Source organism: Tachyglossus aculeatus, chromosome 4 (assembly GCF_015852505.1).
Source record: "Tachyglossus aculeatus isolate mTacAcu1 chromosome 4, mTacAcu1.pri, whole genome shotgun sequence".
NCBI lineage: Eukaryota > Metazoa > Chordata > Mammalia > Monotremata > Tachyglossidae > Tachyglossus > Tachyglossus aculeatus.
The window spans coordinates 127,591,883-127,617,826 of NC_052069.1; the positions used below are offsets into that span (position 1 = coordinate 127,591,883).

Consider the following 25,944-nt stretch of genomic DNA (forward strand, 5'->3'; position numbering starts at 1 on the left):
GCTCACCTCCTCCAGGAGGCCTTCCCAGACTGAGCCCCCTCCTTCCTCTCCCCCTCTTCTCCCTCTCCATCCCCCCGCCTTACCTCCTTCCCTTCCCCACAGCACCTGTATATATGTATATATGTTCGTACATATTTATTACTCTATTTACTTATTTATTTTACTTGTACATATCTATTCTATTTATTTTATTTTGTGAATATGTTTGACTTTGTTCTCTGTCTCCCCCTTCTAGACTGTGAGCCCACTGTTGGGTAGGGACCGTCTCTATATGTTGCCAACTTGTACTTCCCAAGCACTTAGTACAGTGCTCTGCACACAGTAAGCGCTCAATAAATACGATTGATTGATTGATTGATTGATTCCTCTCCCTGCCTTCATCCCCCCACCTTACCTCCTTCCCTTCCCCACAGCACCTGTATATATGTATATATGTTTGTACGTATTTATTACTCTATTTATTTATTTTACTTGTACATATCTATTCTATTTATTTTATTTTGTTAATATGTTTTGTTTTGCTCTCTGTCTCTCCATTCTAGACTGTGAGCCCACAGTTGGGTAGGGACCGTCTCTATATGTTGCCAACTTGTACTTCCCAAGCGCTTAGTACAGTGCTCTGCACACAGTAAGCGCTCAATAAATACGATTGAATGAATGAATGAATGAATGAATCTCTGGACCCTCTCCGTGTGTCAGTAAGCTAGGCAGAGAGAAGCATGATCTCTGCCGGCTTCAGATCCGTGAACCATCTTAACCGCTTGGGGTTTGGCGAAACACAAAATGTACTTTTCAGCGTAATTCTCAAAAACGTGTTTGTTTTAAGGGAAATCTGGTCCATATGCCACAGATTCAGTTCCACTTAATTCATCAAGCTGCTTTTTGTGAGCTGTCATTTGATATCCAGGAAGTCCTGTTCTTTAAGAGGGGAAAAAAACCAAGGCATAATAATCAGAAATGTGTGGTCGCTCTCCTGGCCAATAATTTAAAAGGCAGAAGTGCTGAATTGGGTTCAAAACGCTAGACTCTTAAGGATTGAGGCAGGTCCTTCCGTGATTTTCGATGTTCTTCCAACCCAAGGCAAACAATTGTTTGTTCTTGCACTTGAAATAATTCACCCGTTCTGCATCCAGCAGTGGGGAGAGGCGGAGATGACTCCAGTGGACCTAAACCAACTTATTTGCCCGCCACAGCCCTGTGGGAATATTAGTTCTATGTAATCAATTCCCTGTGGATCCACAGGGAATGGAGAGGATTTAATACCATGTATGAGGCAGGCACTAGGATAGTGGGAAAGTTTTACTCAGGTAGAAAAATGAATGGCCGCATCCATGCTGAGAAGCAGCATGGCCTAGTGGAAAGAGCATGGGCCTGAGAGTCGGAGAACATGGGATCTAATCCTAGCTCTGTCACGTATCTGCTACGTGACCTTGGGTAAGTCACTTCTCTTGTCTGTGCCTCAGTTACCTCATCTGTAAAATAGGGATTAAAACTGTGAACCCCTTGTGGAACAGGGATTGTGTCCGATCTGATTTAATTCTTTTCAACCTGGTGCTTAGTACAGTGCCTGGTACATATTAAGTGCTTAACAAATACCATAAAAAAAATTGCACTAAAGGGATGCTTCCAGAATGAGGCCCCCCAGAGCCCTAGAGGAAGAATCTAGGTATCTTCAGGCTGTCCTTCCCAACAGGTAAACACCCTTACTTTATGAGCCAACAAACTTGGGTTTGCAGGACCAAGGACTAAGTTATTTGTTTGTTTTATGGTATTTGTTAAGAACTTTCTATGTCCCAGGCACTGTACTAAGTGCTGGTGTGGGCACAAGCTAATCAGGTTGGACAAAGTCCATGTTCCACCTGGGACTCACAGTCTTAATACCCATTTTACAGGTGATGCATCTGAGGCCCAGAGAAGGGAAGTAACTTGCCACGGTCACACAGCAGACAAGTGGAGTAAAAGGGATTAGGACCCAGATCCTTCTGATACCCAGGTCCATGCTCGATACATACATGAATATACACTACAACAGCTACTTACAAAGACAAGTGTTTTTTTTGTTGATGGCATCACCTGATTGTGACAACCTTTAGTGCCTTTCAGAGGTGGAAGTGAGGTCACTGTCTCCCCCTCTAGACAGTAAGCGCAATGTGGGCAGGGAATGTATTTACCAACTCTGTTATATTTTACTCTATCAAGCCCTTAGTACACAGCACACAGCAAGCGTTCAATAAATCCCATTGATTGATTCACTCATTCATTCATTTTTGTAGCACTATTTCCCTTGAAGACTGTAAGCTTCTTGTCAGGAATTGCACCTACAAATTTCCCAAGTTCTTAGTGCAGTGCTCTGCACACAGTAAGTACTCCATAAACATCATTGATGGAACTGAATTTCCCAGAATTCTCTGAGAAATTCTAATTTTAGTCTTCTAGCCTGCTGGGACACAGCTGAAAGCTTCGTCAAATATATCGATTCAAGGCTGATAAAATCACATCCGTTCAAGGTGGGTAGGGGATGTATCAACTCTGGTAAACTGGGCTAGCCCAAGGGCTTAGTACAGTGCTCTACACCCAGTAAACACTCAATAAATGCCATTGACTGATTGACTATAAACTGTTCCTTTAGACTGTAAGCTTGTTGTGGGCAGAGAATGTGCCTACCAACTCTGTAATATTGAACCCTCCCAAGTGCTTGGTACAGGCCCCTGCACACAATAAATGCTCAATAAATACTATGGATTGATTGATTAACATCTGTTTCCCTTTCTAGACTGTAAGCTTCTTGTGTGCAGTGAACCTGCCTACCAAATCTATTATATTATACTCTCCCAAAGAGTATAATAGGAGAAGCAGCGTGTCTCAGTGCAAAGAGCATGGGCTTTGGAGTCAGAGGTCAGGGGTTCAAATCCCGGCTCCACCAATTGTCAGCTGTGTGACTTTGGGCAAGTCACTTAACTTCTCTGTGCCTCAGTTACCTCATCTGTAAAATGGGGATTAAGACTGTGAGCCCCCCATGGGACAACCTGATCACCTTGTAACCTCCCCAGTGCTTAGAACAGTGCTTTGCACATAGTAAGCGCTTAATAAATGCCATCATCATCACAAATGCTTAGTTGAGGGCTCCGCACACAGTAAGCACTCAACAAATACTATTGCTCAATTGAAGGAGGTATGCTTGTGTACCGTGTGTACTCCAATAATTCTAATGGATCAACTTTCAATGACAGCCACTACTGAAGTAACTTCAGGTCATGGCTTGGAACCAGACATCTGATGATTACTAGTCAATATCAATCAATCAGTGATATTATTGAGTGCTTGGGACAGTACAACAGAGTTAGCAGATATTTAGTCCTCCTCTAATGTTGAAAGGGTGGCTCATTTTTCTCTAAGGCTAATACATCTAAGACTGTTTTTTCAGGATTCAAGGCGATAGAGTTGAGGTGATTTAGGACGGGCAGAATTGCCATTTCTTCACCACTGCTCATGAAACACCGCCCCCCCCCCCCCCCCCCCCCCGCCCACCAGCCACTGACCATTCAGGCTGGCAATCGATCAATCAGTGGTTTTTATTGAGTGCTTACTGTGGGCAGAGCACTATACTAAGTGCTTGGGAGAATCCAATAGAATAGAGTTGGTAGATATGTTCCCTGCCCATAAGGAGCTCACAGTCTAGAGGGGAAGAGAGACATTAGAATTATAAAATGGCACTGAGAGAAATAGTGGATTTCTTATACATTCCCCAAAAGCTTTCCTGACAATTCCCCCAAAATCATTATTATCTGTTCAGGGGAACAGAACCAGGCTTATTTTTTTTTTAATGGTATTTGTTAAGTGCTTACCATATGCCAGGCACTGTAACATCAGCTAGGGTAGATACAAGCTAATCAGGTTGGACCCAATGTATGTCCCACATTGGACTCACAGATAAGGGAACTGAGGCACAGAGAAGTGAAGTGACTTTCCCAAGGTCACTCAGAAGACAAATGGCAGAGTCGGGATTAGAACCCAGTTCCTTCTGACTCCCAGGCCTGTGCAACATCTACTAGACCACGCTGCTTCTCTTCCTGTTTCTCACGTACCCTCTAATCTCCTCCCCCACCACACACACACACACATCTCCACCCACTACCATCAACTCGTAATTTTAGGGAATAGGATGTTGGTGAAGAATATATTTTAGGATCAATTTTAAGTCTGAAGTCTTTTACCAGGAGTGTTTGCGGGGGCCTGTCTTCTTGAAATCTGGAATTCGATTAATCAAAAAATAGCTGAATGGCTTGGCCTTTCTTTATGCATGATTTAGGAACTAAAGAAAGTCAGTGCAGCCTTGATATGTACTAGGAACATGGAGTTGACATCTAAAGATCCAAATACAATGCATCTACCCGATCAGTGTGCAAATGATAAGCACTGAGTACATACCACTATCATTATTATGATTTTTGTATGATAATTGTGAAGTGCTCACTCTGTACCTGGTACTCTACTAAGCACTGGGGTAGATACAAACTAATCAGTTTGGACACAGTCCATGTCCCACTTGGGGCTCCCAATCTTAGTCTCTATTTTATAGATGAGGTAGTTGAGGCACAGAGAAATGAAGTGACTTTTTTTTAACATGGTATCTGTTAAAGGCTTACTATGTACCAGACACTGAATTAAGCGCTGGGGTAGATACAAGCTAGTCAGGTCAGATACACTGCATGTCCCACAGAGGGATCATAGTCTTAATCCCCATTTTACAGATGGGGCAACTGAAGCACAGAGAAGTAAAGTGACTTGTCCAAGGTCACACAGCAGACAAGCGGCAGAGCGGTGATTAGAATGCAGGTCCTCTAGTTCCCAGGCCCATGTACTAGGCTGTGCTGCTTCTCAATTATTATTATTATAAAATGAAGCCTTAAAGTGTTATTTTAGTAGAATGCACCAATCTCACACCCATGCACATTTTCTATTCAAACAATTACTCTGAAAGACATTTCTGTCCTCCCTCCCCCATCCCTGATTTTTTCTACAACTGACCTGGATCCTGGGATATCACAGTCTTAAAGGCTTCTCCCCTGCAAACACCCCCAATCCCATCGCACAATTCCATTTGACATTCTGGAAATCCTTTCCTCTTTTCAAATCAGTTCTTTCTTCCTGTTGCTGCTTCTAATTCTGCCCCTTGAGCATGAGCCTTCAGCACATAAAGCATGTCTCTAGCCATGAAACCCCTTTCATTCACACTTTCCTGAGATGAAAAGCCCACAGTTATGCCCTATGCCTACTGGGAAATGTGTGTTTTGGAGTCCTTTGTTTTTTCAAATGGCATTTATTATGTACTTAATATATACTGAGCACTGTTCTAAGTGCTGGGGTTGATCCAAAGCTAATCAGGTTGGATACAGTCTATGTCTCACATGGGGCTTACAGTCTTTACTCCTCATTTTGCAGGTGAGGTAACTGAGGTACAATGAAGTGCAGTGACTTGCTCAAGGTCACAGAGGAGACAAACAGCAGAGCCGGGATTTGGACCCAGGTCCTTCTGACTCCCAGGCATGTGCTCTGCCCACTGGGCAACACTGCTTCTCTGCATGAGATTGAAAAGAAATTCTTACAACAAGGACATTGTGTCCTTAAACTGTAATCAGTCTGGGCATTTTGTTAGCGTGTGAGGAGGAACTGCTTAATTATTACTTTACCCATGTCAAGTACACTGTGGGTTTCCATAGTTTCACTAAGCCTAGTTACCACAAGACTTCTTCTTTGTAAAGGTTGTCAACGGGAGGATAATATTTCCACTTCTGGTAACTCTGGGTACTTTGCACAAAAACTCCACAGTGATTAATACCCCTCATACATGCTGAGCGCTTCGCAGTCAGAAGAAAATTACATGATGCTTCAAATTGGCTGCTCAGAGTGAAATGATTATGGCAGGAACTGGCCACTTCTGGGCCTTGATGCCAGAAAGAATGCCGTCCCCGGTTGAGAATTCAAAACGGATTAAGAATGATATTTAGGGCTGGGAGCATGTTTCACAGCATTGGCTTGCAGAAGTAGTAATAATTTTTATTAGATGCGTGCAGAGCGCTGTACTAGGCAGTGGAAGAGAACACACAGCTGGGAATTAGACACGGTTCCTCCGGGGCTCAGAAATGAAGAAGGGACTGGAGGCAGAAGCATCAGGATGATGAAACAACTCGACACAAACAAATATACGCAATAAAAACAGCTGGGGGCTGTAGCCAGAGGAGCAGAATTTCAGGCTTCTCACGGCTCAATGTCCAAGGTAGAGCCTCAGCCGCAGCAGCCACCAGGCTTCCCGGGGCTTTGGCGGGGGGCCTTCTTCCGTTTTGGGTTTTTTTATGGTATTTGTTAAGTGCTTTCCATACGCCACACACTGTAGTAAGCACTGGAGTAGACACAAGATAATCAGGTTGAATACAGTCCTTGTCCCACATAGGGCTCACGGTCTTAATCCCCACTGCAGAGATGAGGTAATTATGGCCCAGAGAAGTGACTTGCCCAAGGTCACACAGCAGACAAGTGGCGGAAGCAGGATTAGAATGATTGTGTTTGTTAAGCGCCTACCATGTATTAAACACTGTTCTAACCGCTGGGGGAGATACAAGGTAATCAGGTTGGACACAGTCCGTGTTCCTCATGGGGCTCAAGGTCTTAATCCTCATTTTACAGATGAGGTAACTGAGACACAGAGATAATAATAACAATGGTGGTATTTGTTACATGCTTACAATGTGCTAGGCACGGTACTAAGTGCTACGATGGATACAAGCAAATTGAATAGAATACAATCCCTATCCCATGTGGGGTTCACAGTCTCAATCCCCACCTAACAAATGAGGTAACTGACACACAGAAATTTATTCATTCATTCAATCGTATTTATTGAGCGCTTATTGTGTGTAGAAAACTGTACTAAGCACTTGAAAATTACAGAAATGAAGTGATTAGCCCAAGGTCATACAGCAGACTAGTGGCAGAGCCTGAATTAGAACCCAGGTCCTTTTGGCTCCCAGGTCTGGGCTCTAGACACTAGTCCATACTGCTTCTTGGGTGTTTTTAATTTTCCCATTTGGGTAGAGGAAGGCAGGAAGGGTTGGAGTTTCCTTCGCAGTGCAGAGGAAGAAGGAGGAGGAGAAAAGGGATGAGGAGGAGGAGAGGAGGAGTAGAAGGAGGCAAAGTAGGAGGAGGAGGAGGGGAAGGAGAGCTGATGACAGTTGATTGGGAGGCAGTGTGGCTGGCTGTCCAGTGGAGGAGATACAGAAGCCTAGCCCTGAAGCTCACAGCTAACCTAAGGCACAGGCATATAATGCATTGACAAAAAAACAAAACGCCTAAAATATTTTTGTAGGCTTCAGCCTCCTCTATACCTTATGATATACAAAAGATTTACCCAGCTTCTGTGGCAGTTTCAGCAGTGCTACCTACCAACCACATTGTTTTTGTTTGTCTTTTTAGCAGGATTTGTTAAGCATTTACTATGTGCCAGGCACTGAACAAACTGGTATTTGTTAGGTAACTACCATATGCCAGGCTGTGAACTAAGCACTGGGGTAGATACAAGCTGGTTGGACAAAATCCACGTCCCACATGGGGCTCACAGTCTTCATCCCCATTTTAAAGCTAGGGGAACTGAGATACAAAGAAGTGAAGGGACTTGCCCAGGGTCACGCAGTAGACATGTGGAGGAGATGGAATTTGAACTCAGGTCCTTCTGACTCCTGGGCCAGTGTTCTATCTACTAAGCCATGCTGTTTCTTTACCATGCCCTGCCTCCAGACAGGTGATTATAAGCTCCTTGGGGGCAAGGATCAACTTTATTGTACTATATTCTCCCAAATGCTCAGTTCTGCACTCTGCACATAGTAAATGCTCCCAAGTGCTTAGTATAATGCTCTGTACACAGTAAATACTCAATAAATATAATTGACGAATTGAGTAAATGCTCAAAAAATATGACTGACAAATTGATTGAGTACATTTTCAAAAAATATGATTGACTGATTAATTGCTCCAAAAATATAACTAAGTTAATGCTCAAAAAATACAAGTGACTGAGTAAATGTACATGGCACAAACATCCTTCCCTGCTCACAAGCCCATAAGCTTGTTGTCATCCCTGACTCCGCTCTCTCATTCAACCCGCAGAGGCAATCTGTCACCAAATCCTGTTGGTCTCACCTTCGCAGCATCACTAAGATCCACCTTTTCCTCTCCATCCAAACTGCTACCACATTAGTACAATCACTCATCCTATCCAGATTGGATCACTGCATCAGCCTCCTTTCTGACCTCCCAACAACCTCTTGCCTCTCCCCACTTCAGTCCACTGTTCAGATTATCTTTCACTCAGGGCATGTCACCGCTTTCTTCAAAAACCTCCAGTGGTTGCCTATCCAGCTCCATATCAAACAAAAACTCCTCATTATTGGCTTTAGAGTTCTCCATCAACTTTCCCCTTCTTACCTCACGTCTCTTCTCTCCTCCTACATCCTAGCCCACACACTCCACTCCTCTGGCGCTAATCTTCTCTATACCTCATTCTCGTCTGTCTCACTGCCAACGCCTGGCTTACACCCTAACTCTGGCTTGGAACCCCCTCCCTTCTCAAATCCACCAATCACTCTCTCCATCCCTTCAAAGCCGTACTGAAGGTGCCTCTTCCAAGAGGCCTTCCCAGACTGTCCCGCTTTTCCTCAGCTCCCTCTCCCTTCCACATCACCACGACTCACTTCCTTCACTTTTCTCCCCTCTCCCCACCCCACAGCATTTATGTATATATGTACATCTCTATAATTCTTTTTATTTATACCAATGCCTGTTTACTTGTACTGTCTGTCTTTCACCCTTTAGACTTTTAGCCCACTGTGGGCAGGGATTGTCTCTTTTTACTACTATATTATACTTTCCAAGTGTTTAGTACTGTGCTCTGCACACAGAAAGAGCTCAATAAATACAATTGAATGGATGAATAAATGCTTAAAATATACAGTTGACTGAGTATACGCTCAGAAAATACGATTGACATTAAGTAAATGCTCAGAAAATACAACTGACATTAAGTGCTCAAAAAATCTGATTAAGTGCTCAAAAATAAGATTGACTAAATGATCAAGTAAATGCTCAAAAAAATGATTGGCAGATTGAGTAATTGCTCAAAAAGTATAATCGACTGAGTAAATGCTCAAAAAATACAACTGACTGAGCAAATGTTTATAATATGCACTTGACTAATTGAGTAAATGCTCAAAAAATAGGATTGACTGATTGAGTAAATAATTAATTAATACTACTGATTGATGGGTGACTGTCCAAATGTCACAGAGAGTCATTTGCTCTCTGCAGGGTCAACAATCCTGTCAGCATCTGGGGAGAAGGGTTTGGGATAGGACTATTTGGTGGGGCAAGAGGGTCTTTTCTGTGTCGATAAAGGTTACCAAATGTACATGGGTCAAGCTAATGCATCACATCTGATTCAGTACCCTTGAACCTTCACCCCAACACTTATACAGTGCTTGGTACCTACTAAGTGCTTAATGAATTCTATTATTATTATCATTATTATTATTATTATTGTTATAGCAAGAGATCATCCCTGAAATTTCCTCCATTCCTCAGCTTTCTAACATGGGAGCTTGTCAATGTTTTTTTCCTGTTCGTTTAATTTGAAAGACAGGAACATTCATTCATCCTGAAATTTAGGTTTTCTTATTTCCAGCCAAAGACATTTATTAGGTTCACCAAAACATGAATACCCACCATTGTTCAGAGGTAATTTAAACCATCCTGCACAGTGTAACTCATTTAAGATATTTCGGAATCTTAGGAAAGAAAGGAGTCTGATTTTAATGGTCTCCGAATCCCCAGAGAATCAGAGAAAAATCTAACAGAGCAGACTTCATCGTTATCCGAAAAAATCACCATCCACTCCAGCTCTCTGATCAGAAATGAAACATCAACCTCAAACTGTGATTCGTTCTTTAGATCTAGTCCACGTTCCTCAGAGCCTTATTAGGAACACATTTCTCTTCAATGAAATCCCCTGTTCCTCTGTCCTAAACGTTTGATCATTGCATGTGCAGTATTCATGAGAAACCTCCAGTAGCAGAGTCGAAAAATTGAAAGCCTTTCAATGCTGATGGGTGGCATCCATAATTGTAAATGGTCTGGTGTCCGTGTTTCATGTTACCTTTTTATGGGTAGATTAAAAGGGAAAGTAAACAGATTCTGTGCTTAACATCCTGTGAAGAGAGAAATAGAGACGGTAGTGGGAAAGCCATAGGAAAGGAAGATCTGGAAGGAGGGAGAAGCAGCATGGTCTGAGTGGATGGAGCTCTGGCCTGGAAATCAGAAGGTCCTGGGTTCTAATCCCTGCCCTACCACTTGTTGGCTGTGTGACCTTGGGCAAGTCACTTCACTTCTCTGTGCCTCGATTACCTCATCTGTAAACCGGGGTTTAGGACTGTGAGCCCCAAGTAGGGCATGGACCATGTACAACCTGATTACCTTGTATCTGCCCAAGTGCTTAGAACAGTGCCTGGCACATAGCACTTAACAAATACCATTTTGAAAACATAAAAAACCTTACCCTGCTATTCAATAACTTATCTACCTATCCATTTTTCTTTTCTCTTCTTATATCTGAAAATTTAGTTTGTGTCTGCCTACTCAGCCAGTCTGGAAGCTCTTTGAGGCCAGGGAGATTAAGCCCCCCTTTTCCTCTGCTCCTCCTCCCCTACCCATCACCCCTTCTCCCTCCCTCTGTTCTATCCCCTTCCCCGCCCCACAACACTTGTGTATATATGTATATATGTACATATTTATCCTATTAATGATGTGTATAATTCTATTTATTTATATTGATGCTATTGATGCCTATTTACGTACTTTGATATCTATCTCTGCCCTTCTAGACCATGAGCCCGTTGTTGGGTGGGGATTGTCTCTATTTTTTCCTGAATTGTACTTTCCAAGTGCTTAGTACAGTGCTCTGAACACAGTAAGTGCTCAATAAATACAATTAAATTGAATTCTAACTCCATCAGGCTCTCCCAAGTGTATAGGCAGTGAGCCCCATGTGGAACAGAGACAGATCCTGGCTTCCCTCACTTATGGCAGCTTCACCTAGGATCTGGCTCATTTGTAACTTTGAGTCAGGCAGCTGGGAGAGCAGCCACAAAATGTGGGTGGTGGGGAAAAGCTTCTAGTCTCATTCATACTCAGAGCTGGGATAAACCTAATTATCTTGTATCTGCCCCAGCATTTAGTACAGGGCCTGGTACATAGGAAGGACTTAACAAATACCATAATTAGTAGTCGTAATAGCAGTACAGTGTTCTGAAAAAAGTAGGCACCCAAAAAGTACTATTGGTTAAGTGATCTATCAATTATGCTCAGAAGAAACCACATGGAAAATGTAAGTTTGAGCCCAGTTTATAATAATGATAATAATGGTGGTATTTGTTAGGTGTTTACTATGTACCAGGCACTGAACTAAGTGCTGAGATAGATACAAGCAAATCGTGATGAACATAGTCCCTATCCTACAAGAGGCTCTCAGTTTTAATCCCCATTTTACAAATGAGATAGTTAAGGCCCAGCAAAGTGAAGTGACTTGCCCAAGGTCACACAGCTGACAAATAGCAGAGCAAGGGTTAGTTCCCATGTCTTCTGACTTCCAAACCCCTGCGCTTTCCACTAGACCACACTGCTACTCACTACAGTCATTGGGTTTCCTCATGGCAAGGGCCAGACAGGCTGGTCTCCCATTTACTGTACCACAGATCTGAGAGTGTAAGGCTACCAAAATTGCTCAGGGTTAAGGTCAGCTCTAAAGGAGAGGAAATGAAATTAGCTCTCCACCATGAGCATCTCAATTGGATTTCCTTCCTGGCTTCCCTCACTTATGGAGGCTTCACCCAGGATCTGGCTCATTTGTAACTTTGAGTTAGGGAGCTGGGAGAGCAACCACAAAATGTGGGTGCTGGGGAAAAGCTTCTAGTCTCATTCATACTCAGAACTGGGATAAATCTTTAGTGGGGGTGGGTGGAGGGGTGGTATCTGTGGGCATTTCTGGGTGTGCATATGGACAAAAATGTGGGTAAGTGGGTTAGGAGTATTAAGTTGGAGAATAGTGTACGTTTTAGTTCATTGTATTTATTGAGCACACACTGTGTGCAGAGCACTGTATTAAGAGTACAATATAACAATATAACAGGCATATTCCGTGTGTGTGTGTGTGTGTGTGTGTGTGTGTGTGTGTGTGCATGCGTGCATACAGTGGGTATGTCAATTAGAGAAGCAGTAAGGCCTAATGGATGGGTCTGGGAATCAGAAGGACCTACATTCTAAACCTGGCTTCACCACTTGTCTGCTGGGTGACCTTTGGAAAGTCACTTCACTTCTCCGTGCCTCAGTTTCCTCACCTATAAAATGGAGATTAAGACTATGAGCCCCATGTGGGACACAGACTGAGTCCAATCTGATTATCTTGTATCTACCCCAGTGCTCAGAACAGTGGCTGGAGCATAGTAAGCACTTAACAAATGCCATGGAAAAAAAAAGTTAATCAATCCATAGCACTCACAGAAAGCCAACTGAGTGCAGAGAGCTCACAGCCTTAATCCCCATTTAACAGATGAGGTCACTAAGGCACAGAGAAGTGAAGTCATCTGCCCAAAGTCACACAGCAGACAAATGGCAGAGCCGGGAATAGAACCCAGGTCTTCTGACTCCCAAACCCATTCTCTTATCACTAGTCCACACTGCTTCTCAGGCCACACTGCTGTTCCAAACATTTGGGCAGAGTATAACAGAAGCCAAAGAAATTTTCCCTGCTCTCTAGGAGTTTACAAACTAACAACAAATATGAATAAAATATGAAATAGTGGGAGTAGGAGAAGAACAAGAGTGTAACAGATAACTGAATATATCCAGGCGCATGTATATAGGTGTGTGTTTTCTCCAAATGGCCTCTACTCCATCCTAATTCTCCTCAGCCTCTCAGATGCTTTTGACCCTGTCGACCACTCCCTTTTCCTGGAAATCATGATCAATCAATAATTTCCTGTAACAGTCTCCTTGCTGACCTCCCTGCCTCCTGCCTTTCCAACTTCAGTTCTTACTTTACTGGCTGAATTGTTTTTCTAAAAACTGCTTCAGTGCACGTTTCCCCATTTTTCAAGAACCTCCAGTGGGTGCCCATCCACCTCTACATCAAGCAAAAACTCCTCAACATTGGTTTTAAAGCACACAATCACCCCTCCTACTTCACCTTACTATTCTCTTACTATAACCCAGTCCACACTCTTCACAACTCTAATGTCAACCAACTCACAGTATCTCAATCTTGTCTTTCTTTCAGCCAACCTGACACCTGCCTCTGGCCTGGAATGCCCTGCCTCTTTATCACCAACAGACAATCAGTCTCCCCACCTTCCAAGCATTAAAAGCACATAGCCTCTAAGAGGCCTTCCCTGATTAAGCCCTCATTTTCCTTGCTCCTTCACCCTTCAGCATCACTTTTGCACTTGAATCTGTACCCTTTTAAGCACTAGATATAAATTTGTAATTTATTTGTGTAAGAGTGTTTCCCCTCTAGACTTTGTGCTCTTTGGCAGGGGATGTGTCTACTAGCTCCGCTGTATTGTGTTTCCCCAAGTTCTTAGTACATACAGTTCTCTACGCACAGTAAGCGCTCAACAAATACCGTTGATTGATTAATTGATTAATGAGAAAATCCTGGTTCCAATTCCTGGTCTTAGAACCAATATGTTCATGACATGTCCTCATGTTCAGAGCTATGTGTTAGATTCTTGGTGTTAGACAAGAAAGATTAATCAACACTATCATCAACATCATTATCATCATTATCACGATTACTATCATTATCATCAGCAGCCACTGCTCTAAACATTTTACATTAGCCTTTACATTAAAGGAATTTGCATCCTGATAGGATTGGAAAATCCCCTCTCAGTGTCGCACCTGGAGAGTTTCCAATACTCTACCAGTTTAGGCTATGGGAGGGAGAATCAAGCAGAGTCCTATCCATTTCATTCCTAGTTTGGGAAGTGGCTAGCGAGTGGAAGGCAATCTTCTACAAGTCAAAACTCACCCATGCTCAGCAGCAGTGGCATGGGAGAGAGTCAAGTGTGGAGACTTGAGTTAAGTGCACGAAAGGTGGCAATGGTAAACCACTTCTGTGTTTTTACCAAGAAAATGGATACACTCCCAGCATGATTACAGATGGAGAGTGTGGTGTTCTGGGAGAGATGTGTGCATGGTGAAGCTATGGGTCAGAAACGACTTATAAGACAAGGATTGGAAAGAGAGAAAAATAATTTTACTTCCATGTCTTGCCTTCTGCTTTGCCTCAAAAAATTTGTGCCCAGAATTTACTGGATTGGATCACCCTCACATACATTTAAACTCCAACCCTTGTGGTTTCTTCTACACAAGTGTATGCGTTAAAGCTTTTTTTCCAAAAGGCACCTTTTGGATGTTTCATCTTGCTTTGTTATGCACTGTACTAAACATCACGCTACATATAAGCAAATCAAGTTGGACAAAATCCCTGCCCCAATCTAGCAACAGAACTAAAAATGTGATTACTAAGGCACCTTCTAGCCAAGAAGGCCCTTTGGACAGAAATTTTTTTTATGGTAAGTGATTACTGTGTGCCAGACACTGTACTAAGCTCTTGGTAGAGACAAGCTAATCAAACTGGACATAGTCCATTTCCCACATGGCGTTCACAATTTTAATCTCCATTTTAACAGATGAGAGAACTGAAGCACAGAGAATAGCACTTGTTCAGCACTTTATATGTGAAAGACACTGTGCTAAGTACTGGGGTTGATACAAACTAATAAGGTTGGACATAGTCCATGTCCCACACAACACTCACAGTCTTAATCCCCACGTCGCAGAAGAGAGAACTGAGGACCAAAGAAGTGAAATGACTTGCCCAGGGTTACTCAGCAGATGAGTGGTGGAGCTGGAATCAGAGCCCAGGTCCTCTGATTCCTAGGCTCGAGCTCTTTCCACCAGGTTGCAATGATTCAATCATTCATTCAAATGTATTTCTTGAACACTTACAGCATGCAGAGCACTGTACTAAGCATTTGGTAGAGTATATTATAACAAAAAACAGATGCACTCCCTGCCCACCAGGCCAAGCTGCTTTTTAGAGCCACTAACAATTAGCAGGATAACCACTGACTGACTGACAACCCCGACTGTCAACCAACCGTGTGTGTCGTAACATTTTCAGAATCAATTTGGGGCGCCTGTGGTATGAAATTTCACAAAAAGTTCATTTGAAGGTGTATAACGCTATACAATCCTCTCTCAGGGTCACACCTGGAGAGTTTCCAGTCTCGACTATGGGAGGGAGAATCAAGCAGAGGCCTGTCCATTCCATTCCATTCCTAGCTTGGGCAGTGGCTAGCGAGTGGAAGGCAATCTGCTATAAGTCAAATCTCACCCGTGCTGGGCAGCAGCCGAATAGGAGAGAGTTGAGGGCGGAGACTCGAGTTTACTGCTTGGAAGGAGGAAATGGTAAACCACTTCCACATTTTGACCAAGAAAACTCTATGGATCCACTACCAGAGCAATTCCTGATGTAGGAGGTGTGTTGTGGGAGAGATGTGTCCGTGGGTCAGAGATGACTCGACAGCATAAGATAGGGCAAGAAAGCTAAACAATAGGCATTGCTCGGGAATTTGGACGGTTTTGTTATATCTGTACTTAGGTATGAAGAGGTTTTACTGCCGTCATCATTACCAGTGGTATTTATAATAATAATGATAATAATAATGATGGTATTTGTTAAGCGCTTACTATGTGTCAAGCACTGTTCTAAGCGCTGGAGCTTACACTGTGCAGAGCACTGCACTAGGCGCTAGGGAGAGGGCAATACAACAGAGTTAGTTGGCAGACACTTTCCCTGACCACAATGACCTTAAAGTCTAGAGGGACAGTCCACTGTCAATCTATATTCACCTATCCCTCAGGCCCATAGGATTTATGCCCATATCTGTGATATATTTATTTATATTAATGTCAGTCTCCCTCTCTAGACTGTAAACTTGCTGTGTCAAGAGAACATGAATACCAACTCTGTTCCACTGTCCTCTCCCAAGTGCTTAGTACAGTGCTTTACACACAGTAAGCGCTCAATAAATGCCATTGATTGACCTCAAATAATTTATTTCCCCTATTTTTTTTCAAATACCAAGAAGAAACTAGCTCTAATCCCAACTTGAAGTCAAACTCCATCCTGAGCAACTGTGTTACATCTCCACAACCAAGTCAGAGGATGCATACATGTGTAGGCATGTTGTCCCCTCCCAAGCACTTAGTACAGAACTCTGCACATAATAAGTTCTCAGTAATACCATTGATTGATTAGACTGTCCTCCTCAACTGTAAGCTGACTATGGGCAGGAAATGTGTCTACCAACTCATACTGAATTATCTCAAGAACTTATTTCAGTGCTCTGCAGGTAGTAAGTGCTCAGTAAATACCACTGATCGATGTATGTGCCATTGCATCCTCTTTAAGAAAGGAATATTAGTATTGTAAAGTGGTATTTAACCTTCAAATGTCATGGATATTTAAGCCATAATGTGACCTTTAACTTCCGAAGACCGTGTGTTTATCCAGGTGCTTTCATTTCCAGACTTATGAACAGAGGTTTAAATAATCAAAACACTATTAATTTAAATATTTTTTCTCTATGATCATGTTTTCTTATGAAATATATATTTCTATTCGAGTTAAGAGTTTGAACGCCTGCCATCTTCTCCTGGCCCAAGTCACTGGAAATTCAAGACACCTATCTAAGGCCAGAAGCAGCGTGGTCTAGTGGATAGTGCCTAGGCCTGGGAGTCAGAATGACCTGGATCCTAATTCCGGCTCCATCATTTGTCTGCAGTGTGAATTTGGGCAAGTCACTTTACTTCTCTGTGCCTCAGTTACCTCCACTATAAAATGGGGATTAAGAGTGAGAGCCTCACATAGGACAAGGACTGTGTCCAACTCAACTAGTTGTCTCTACCCCAGTGCCCAGCACATAGTAAGCACTCAACAAGTACCATAAATAAATGAAATGGTCCTGGGCTCATTCAGGAGTACAGGTCCTAAGTTCCCAGATGGACATAGTCCCAGGGAGAACACTCAAGGTCATCCTGACAAGGACAGAATCTGGATCTGGGGGTACCTGAAAGTTCACACATTTAGTGAAGAGCTGAGGTGGAGACTCTTGACTCTTCCTTCTAACTGTTCAACCATTTCACAGCAGAAACCTGAATCAATTAGTAGAATAATCAACCATACTGAGTGCTTACTGTGTGCAGAGCACTCTACTAAGCACTTGGGAGAGAACAATGCAGCAGAGTTGGTAGATATGTTCCCTGCCCACAGTGAGTTTTAAATCAAGAGGAGGAAACATACAAATAATAACATATTCATTCAATCGTATTTATTCAGCGCTTACTGTGTGCAGAGCACTGTACTAAGCGCTTGGGAAGTACAAGATGGAAACATACAGAGATGGTCCCTACCCATCAGCGGGCTCACAGTCTAGAAATATATAGAACATATAAGTAATTATGGATAGGTTTTTAAGTGCTGTGGGGCCCAGTGAGAGATGAATAAAGGGTGCAAATTCCACAGCAAGAGTAACACAGAAGGAAGTGGGAGAATGAGAGCATGAGGTGGAGAATACAGGAGTTATATGGAAAACCTCTCTGCCATTCTTTCTTCTTCGTAGAATTCCTTTTTGTAGTAGTGTCTGTTAATTGCTTACTATGTGTCAAGCACTATCCTGAGCACTAGAGAAGATGCAGGACATTCACGTGAGACACAGTCCCTGATCCACACAGGGCTCACAATCTAATTAGGAGGAAGACCAGTATTGAATTCCATGAGTGAATTCATTTTACAGATGATGTATCTGAGGCACAGAGAAGTTGAGTGACTTGCCCAAAGTCACCCAGCAGATAAATGGTGGATCTGGGATTAGAACCCAGGTCCTCTGTCTCCCAGACCTGTGGTCTTTCCACTATACTGCTCCTCTACTAATGACTTGTGAATTACTTGTCCTGCATGGGGTTCATAGTCTCATTAGAAGGGAAAACGCATATCCCTATTTTACAGTTGAGGAAACTGAAGCACAGAGAAGTTAAGTCCATCACTCATCCGCTGTGTGACCTTGGGCAGTCATTTAGCTTCTCTGTGCCTCAATTCCCTTATCTATAACATGGGGATTGAGAATGTGAGTCCCCTGTGGGACAGGGATTCTGTCCAACCCAATTTACTTGTCGCCACCTCAGCACTTGATACAGTGCCTGGAGTATAGTAAGCACTTAACAAATACCATTATTGTTATTATTATTATTATTCAGTGATTTCCCCTAGGTCCCACAGCAAGCAACTGGTAGAGCCAGGATTAGAACCCAGGTCCTTCTGAGCCCTAGACTCGGGCTCTATCCACTAGGTGAAACTACCCATGTATAGAAGGATCACATGGTTCAATGCCTTAATAGTGAGGACAAGAGTTTTTCTTAAGTGAATTGCCCATGTTCTCAGAGCCAAATAAGCACTGGAGAATCCACTAAATAATAAATAGGATAACTCTGTTTTCTACAAACTTGGCTCCGGGAAGTTAGTCTCCATCTTAGGATATAACTCAGTGGCTGAAGCCAACTTTCTCGCTCTAGATTAATAATGCCCGGGATTTGTTGAGTGCACCATGAAATTTTCACAGCCAAAGGTGCAACATGGGATTTTGGTGGAGTTGATTTCAGCACATTAACTATGATGCAGCTCATTTCTATGTAATGTCCAGCGACCTATGAATATACCTTACCCTAACCCCAGATGTACTCTCAGCAGAGGGCAGCTAGAGAGGAAGAACCATTTCTTAAGGTGCTGTCTTTGCTGCGAATTTGCCCGGCTTTTATTGTTCCTTACAAATTCATAGAAATAATTGAAAACAGATGCTCTCTAGCCCAGGGGGCTAAATGGGTCATGTGAACACTCGCTGCTTTTCATTATTCCGGTTTATGACTAAACACAGCAATCAGGCTTTGTTGAAAAACCTGGAGAAAACTGCCAGTGCTTTGTTTGGGTTCCAGGTGACCTGGGAGAAATGAAACTCCCCCAAAAGCAAGTGTCGAAGAATCCGTTCTTTCAAGTAATTTGCACCGGAGATCAATTCAGCCTCTCTGATGTGTGCAAATGTAGAAGACTATATATACCCTATTAGTGTGTGTGTGTGTACGTACACATATACACACACACACCCTCCTTGTAATGGAAAGATCACTAAATCCCTGGAGTGCACAGGTGGCTATGTGGGTGATCAGTAGAGCACTGCAAACTTCTATTCTCCGAGCACACTTCATATCGACCATGGGAAACAGCCGTGTTAAGAGAGTTTGTGGATTCTGCAGCCACCTGTATTACTCTGACACAGATTTCTAAAGGGGAGTGTAAGCTCTCTGTGGGCAGGGAACGTGCCTGCCAACTCTGTTTATTGTATTCTCCCAAGTGCCTAGAAAAGTGCTCTAGACTGTAAGCTCATTGTGGGCAGAAAACACTTCAGCTAATTCTGTTGTATAGTACTCTCCTAAGTGCTTAGTACAGTGTTCTGCACATAGTAAGAAGCAGCATAGTGAGAAGCAGCATGGCTCAATGGAAAGAGCAAGGGCTTGGGAGTCAGAGGTCATGGGTTCAAATCCTGGCTCTGTCAATTGTCAGCTGTGTGACCTTGGACAAGTCACTTAACTTCTCTGTGCCTCAGTAAAATGGGGATTAAGACTGTGAGCCCCACGTGGGACAACCTGATCACCTTGTATCCTCCCCAGTGCTTAGAACAGTGCTTAGCACATAGTAAGCACTTAACAAATGCCATCATTAATTAATTAATTAGAAAGCAGTCAGTCAACACCATTGATTGATTGACTGAAAAATCCAGGCTTATTTTGAGACCTGCAGTGAATGGAACCTGGAGCAGCAGGTAAGTTTCAACTGGAACCCCAGGTTTTCCTGGCTAGAACACCCTTCAGAGTACCCCAATATTGGGCCAAAGACACCCCACGTTTACCCTAAAATGTTCATAGACTAAGCACATCAAGGATTGGGTAGTTATAATGATGGTAATTGTTAAGGGCTTCCTGTTCTAAGGGCTGGAGTAGATACAACCTAATCAGGTTGGTTACAGTTCCTGTCACACAAGAGGCTCCCATTCTTAATCCCCATTTTACAGATGTGATAACCGAGGCAGGGAGAAGGGAAGTGACTTGTCCAAGGTCACACAGCAGACAAGCAGCATTACCGGCATTAGAACTCAGGTCCTTCCGACTCCCAGGCCCATGCTCTATCATGCTTCAGGGCCTGCACCTACAAGAGCTGGTTCAGTGTCCCTCTGTGACTTCAATTCATTGTCACCAGAGGTCACAAACAAAACGGGTGCCCACCTCTACCCTTGTGGGAGCAGCACTTAGTACAGTGCTCTGCACACAGTAAGCGCTCAATAAATACGATTGAATAAATAGGACATAGACTCTCTTTATTGTTCACTCCCAAGCACTTAGTACAGTACTCTTCACACAATAAGAGCTCAATAAATATGACTGAAGGAACAGAATTCCACCATGTTGGTTGTGGTGTCACAGTGCACTTGTGAAATGTGGCAGGAGCAGACTGCAGATGAAGCTAATGCAGACAAGAACTGTGGGCTGTTCATTAACATACTTTTGGTCTTCTCCCCCATGTCCCCTTTCCTTCTATGTGATAGGCAAGCTCAGAAGCAATGGGCCAAGCCAGGAGGGGCCAAACGCAGGCATGATGGTGGTCTGAATTTCTCCTGATGAAAACCTGCCCACCTGTTCGGGCTCAGGGGCTGTTGGGGTCCAACAGTGAGAGTGATAAAGGGGTCAGTAGATGCAGTTAAACGTCTTTAGTGACTTTAATAAGGGAGATAATGGTCATGATGTGACTGTGCTTGTTCCATGGTTCTCAACCTTCTCATTCATTGATCATAAATTGGCCCATTGCTTTTGTAAAGAACGAGACCTCACATCTCCTCCCTTTCTCCTCCATTATTCTCCATCGCTCTCCCTCCTTTCCTATCCCAAGGACTTCCTCTCCCACCCCCTCTTTCCACTCCATCCCTTCCTATCCCCCTCATTAAACCCTTCAAGGTTCTCAGCAGTTCAGCCTCTCTTGGAAACACCAGGCCCAAATTCCAAGAGGCACCCAAGGTCAGATAGGAAGGGCTTCACTAGTTCCAAACATTATACCAAGAAATCCTGGCCTAGATGTCTGAAGGGTGGAGAGGAGAACGTTCCAGAAATTTGCTCTTCTCCCAGCTGGTTCCAACCGCTTTTTTCTTCCAAGCTCTGAGCATTTGTGGAGCTGCTTGAAGCCAGATGGGTCAAAAAGTGACCTTTTCACTCATTCATTCATTCATTCATTCTTTCTTTCTTTCTTTCTTTCATTCATTCATTCATTCATTCATTCACTCATTCATCTGTTCATTCCTTCCTTCATTCACTCCCTTATTCACCCATCCATTCACCAAACCACCAGTTCATTCACATAATCATTCATTTATTCAATCATTCAATCGTATTTATTGAGCGCTTACTGTGTGCAGAGCACTGTATTAAGCACTTGGGAAGTACAGTTTGGCAACATATAGAGACGGTCCCTATCCAACAACAGGCTAGAAGAGGGAGACAGACAACAAAACAAAACATGTGGACAGGTGTCAAGTCATCAGAACAAATAGAATTAAAGCTAAATGCACATCATTAACAAAATAAATAGAATAGTAAACATGTACAAGTATAATAAATAGAGTAATAAATCTGTACAAACATATATACAGGTGCTGTGGGGAGGGGAAGGAGGTAGGGCGGGGGGGATGGGGAGGAGGAGAGGAAAAAGGGGGCTCAGTCTGGGAAGGCCTCTTGGAGGAGGTGAGTTCTCAGTAGGGCTTTGAAGGGAGGAAGAGAGCTAGCTTGGCGGATGTGTGGAAGGAGGGCATTCCAGGCCAGGGGGAGGACGTGGGCCGGGGGTCGATGGCGGGACAGGCGACAACGAGGTACAGTGAGGAGGTTAGCGGCAGAGGAGCCGACGGTGCAGGCTGGGCTGTAGAAGGAGAGAAGAAAGGTGAGGTGGGGGGGTGAGGTGATGGAAAGCCTTGAAGCCGAGTATGAGGAGTTTTTGCTTGATGCATAGGTTGACATATTAATTTATCTGTCCACCCAATCATTCATCCATCCAACCATTCTTTCATTTATTCACTTATTTATTCCATCCGTCCATCCATCGGTCGTTCAATCATTCATGCATCCAAGCATTCATTCAGTCAATCATTCTCCCATCCATTTAATCATCCATCCATTTATTCATTCATCCACTCATGCATTTATTCATCAATTAATTGAATCATTCATTCATCCTTCCATGCCCTGAGTACCTGCAGCGGACAGAGTGCTGCCCTGTGTATCTACTGAGGACCATCCTAGATAACAACTGGTGCAGAGCACTGTGCTGAACACCTAAACTAAAAGTTAGACTGTTTTATACCAAAGGTGAATGAGGTAGTCATCCCAGAGCCCTCTTTCACCTGGGTGACACCTTTCACCTGTCTCTATGTGTTGCCAATTTGTATTTCCCAAGCGCTTAGTACAGTGCTCTGCACATAGTAAGCGCTCAATAAATACGATTGATGATGATGATGGGCACTGGCAAGAAGGAGTCGGGCAAGGGAGGAAGCAGACGTGGCTAAAGATATGGAAGAGTCCACCCTGTCCAAACCAGAGCCTGTGTGAATCTGAGAGGGGGCTATAAACGGGTCTGGAGCAAAGCAACAGAGGTAAGAAACCCATGGAGAACTGATCTGAATTTAGGTGTTGGAATGGCCATTCTGTCCTTACACATTCAGCCTAACACAACGGCATCAAATGAAATGAGACTGGGTGACCAAATTATTAGTATCATTAATATTATCATCCTCATATTTATTAAGTGGTTACCATATGTCAAGTGCTGTTTGAAGCACTGGGGTAGATATGGGTTAATCACATTGGACACAGCCCTTGTCCCACATAGGGCTCAAAGTTATACTAAGCTTTTCTCTAGACCATACGCTCACCTCCAGACTGAAAGCTCATTGTGGACAAGGAATGTGACTGTTTATTGTATTATTGTATCTCCCAAGTGCTTAGTATAATACTTGGCACAAAGTAAGCACTCAAATATGACTGAATGAACACAGGAGAAAGAATGGGCATTGAATCCCATTTTATAATTGAGGAAATCGAGGCACAGAGAAGCTAATTGATTTGCCTAAGGCCACAAAGCAAGCAATTGGCAGAGACGGATTTCAACTCAGATCCTCTGATTCCCAGGCCCAGGCTCTTTCCACTAGGCCACACTGCTTCTCATATGCCAAATGTCCAAAGGTGACCTTGGCATTCATTCATTCATTCAATTGTCTTCATTGAGTGCTTACTGCATCCTCAGCACTGTACTAAGAGCTTGGGAGAGTACAATATAAGAGAGTTGGTAATCACGTTCCCTGCCCACAAAGAGTTTACAACCTAGAGGGGAGACAAAAATTAATATTAATTAATTAATTAATTAATTAAAGATAGCTACATAAGTACTATCTGTGGGACTGTGGGGGGGGGTGATGAATAAAGGGAGCAAGTCAGGGCAATGCAGAAGGAAGTGGGAGAAGAGGAAAGAAGGACTTATTCAGGGAAGGTCTCTTGGAGGAGCTGTGCCTTCATTAAGGCTTTGAAGGTGGGGAGAGTCATTGTTCGTAGGATATAAAGAGGGAGGGCAGGCACTGTACTAAGTCCTGGGGTAGAAACAAGCTAATCAAGTTGGAAACAGCCCCTGTCCCACATGGGCTTCACAATCTTAATCACTATTTTGTAGATGAGGGAACTGAAGCACAGAGAAGTAAAGTGATGTGTCCACGGTCCCACAATAGAGAAGTGGTGGAGCAGCGATTAGAACCCAAGTCCTTCTGACATCCAGGCCCTTGCTCTACCCACTCGGTCATGCTGCTTTTCTATGTCCTTATAAGCTTTACTCTCCTCTAGTGGAGAGGGCAAGGAGAGAGCCAACAAGAAGCAGACTCATGTTTTTAGTTTAAAAGTTGGCCTTGAAACTGTCTTAGTATCTTCGCCTCCAGTTGCAGAAGAAGCACATGTCTTGTAGACGTGGGAGAAAAAAAAAACTTGCCAATTTCATTGGTTTTTAATGTTTGTATATAGTTTCCTTTCATTTTTTGGCTGGATAGGGTGCGTGGGTGGGGGTGGGGGGAAGGAGCAAATTCAGACAAAACCAAACTCCCAAACATGGTTTGTGCCTGGAACACTCTTGCTACCTTTTTTCTCATATTATTTCTTTTTTTTACTTTTTAGCATTGTCAAGATCCTGGAGCCTGACCATCTTCTATTTGTTGTTGTTGTCTTGGTCAACACCCTGCATACACCCTGTTCCTCTACCCCCTTGTGAGGACTCTCGGTTAAACAGGAAATATTCTAAAATGGAACAGCTCCCCTCCCTCCTGCTCCCACCCAAAACGTGTGTGCTCCTCTTCCACTTACTCCCATCCTGCACATGTGTCCTGTTCAGCTCGAGAAAGATGACTGGCCAGAAAATATAAACTACTCATTGTTAGGGAGGCCAAAGAATCATGCAGTGTTTTGAGCTGTGGATTGAGTGCATCAGGAAGCCTTTTTTTTTTCTGAAGCTGGCAGGAAGACAGACCAGAGGGTGGAGGATTGGGGGAGGAAAGCTACATGACATCTGTTTTCCATTTGATCAAGAACCAAGCTTTGACGAGTGTTTCCCTCCTTCACTGAATATTGATTTAATTATCGGGCTCTTCCCGCTCAAGGCTTACATTAAACGCTCATATAAACGTATTGTATTTTGTCACACAACAATACTCTATCAATTACACGTTGAACACAATCCCACTTAATCAGAAGAAACTGTTCCTTCTCCCTGGAAGCCATCCCAAGCGGGATCTCCGATGCCTTGGGAGCTGACTTCTAAAGCCAAGATGCTCTTCCAATTTTGTTTCATACTTGAAATTTAATGAACCACCCTCGAGCTTTGTTTCTGGGAGTTTCAAGGAGGCTATGTTCTATGATGCAGTGGCTGCCTCTTTGCAGTCCAAGAGTAATGGAGATTTAAGCAATCGATTGTGCGCCAGATGACTGAATTTTATGTCTTGATATTTTACTCCCCAGGACTTCTTCATTCCATTCTTCATTCCTAATCACCCCGATAATGGCCTTTTTTGCCTCCTTCATAATATCTGGGTCAACACAGTATCTGTTGGTGAAAGGTTTTAGAGAGCAGTGTCCCTTTCTGAGCCCAGCACAGCTTTCTGTGTCTGAGGCTAGCCTACTGTTGAGACAGTAGAGAAGAAAGTAGCAGCATCATTCATCCCTCTAATAACAATAACAATAATAATAGTACTTATAGTATAGTAGAGAAGCAGTGTAGCTCAGTGGAAAGAGCATGGGCTTTGGAGTCAGAGGTCATGGGTTCAAATCCCAGCTCCGCCAATTGTCAGCTGTGTGACTCTGGGCAAGTCACTTAACTTCTCTGTGCCTCAGTTACCTCATCTGTAAAACATCTTTAAGACTGTGAGCCCCCCATGGGACAACCTGATCACCTTGTAACCTCCCCAGCACTTAGAACAGTGCTTTGCACATAGTAAGCACTTAATAAATGCCATTATTATTATTATTATTATTATTATTACTTTTGAAGAACTTACTATGTGCCAAGCATGTTCTAAGTGCTGGAGCAGATACAAGGTAATCAGGTTGGACACAGTCCCTGTCCCACATGGGGCTCACACTCAATCCCCATTTTACAGA

The 25,944-nt window shown here is 43.3% G+C and overlaps 1 long non-coding RNA gene and 1 other non-coding gene across 2 annotated transcripts in view; one reads left to right on the forward strand and one right to left on the reverse strand.

Annotated features, from left to right (window-relative positions):
• The window catches only part of LOC119927229, a 307,572-nt gene that overhangs the window by 50,747 nt on the left and 230,881 nt on the right, over window positions 1–25,944 (reverse strand). The window lies entirely within an intron of this gene.
• LOC119927407 lies at window positions 13,981–14,118 on the forward strand. Its single transcript, XR_005450414.1, has one exon. It is a non-coding gene; the product is annotated as a small nucleolar RNA SNORA7 (small nucleolar RNA).